The 473-nt window shown below is 42.3% G+C and overlaps 1 non-coding gene across 1 annotated transcript; it reads left to right on the top strand.

Annotated features, from left to right (window-relative positions):
• On the top strand, positions 1-108 carry LOC130937928 (small nucleolar RNA R71). Its single transcript, XR_009069118.1, has one exon. It is a non-coding gene; the product is annotated as a small nucleolar RNA R71 (small nucleolar RNA).
• The last annotated feature ends 365 nt before the right edge of the window (positions 109-473 follow it).

Here is a 473-nt window from a genome sequence, read left to right as displayed (position 1 = left end):
AAGCATGTCAGAAGGACATTTTCTGATCAATTGTTTGTATCTTTCCCAAGCTTCATAGAGGGATTCTCCTTCCTTCTGTCTGAAGGTTTGGACTTCCACTCTAAGCTTACTCAATTTTTGAGGTGGAAAGAACTTTGCCAAGAAGGCATTGACTAGCTTTTCCCAAGAGTTCAGGCTATCTTTAGGTTGTAAGTCCAACCATATTCTAGCTCTGTCTCTTACAGCAAAAGGGAATAGCATAAGTCTGTAGACCTCAGGGTCAACCCCATTAGTCTTGACAGTGTCATAGATTTGCAAGAACTCAGCTAAAAACTGATGAGGATCTTCCAATGGAAGTCCATGGAACTTGCAATTCTGTTGCATTAGAGAAACTAATTGAGGCTTAAGCTCAAAGTTGTTTGCTCCAATGGCAGGGATAGAGATGCTTCTCCCATAGAAGTCGGGAGTAGGTGCAGTAAAGTCACCCAGCACCT

Source organism: Arachis stenosperma, chromosome 6 (genome assembly GCF_014773155.1).
Source record: "Arachis stenosperma cultivar V10309 chromosome 6, arast.V10309.gnm1.PFL2, whole genome shotgun sequence".
Lineage (NCBI taxonomy): Eukaryota > Viridiplantae > Streptophyta > Magnoliopsida > Fabales > Fabaceae > Arachis > Arachis stenosperma.
Note: the sequence above shows the minus strand (reverse complement) of the source record. Positions and strands in the feature narration are given on the sequence as shown.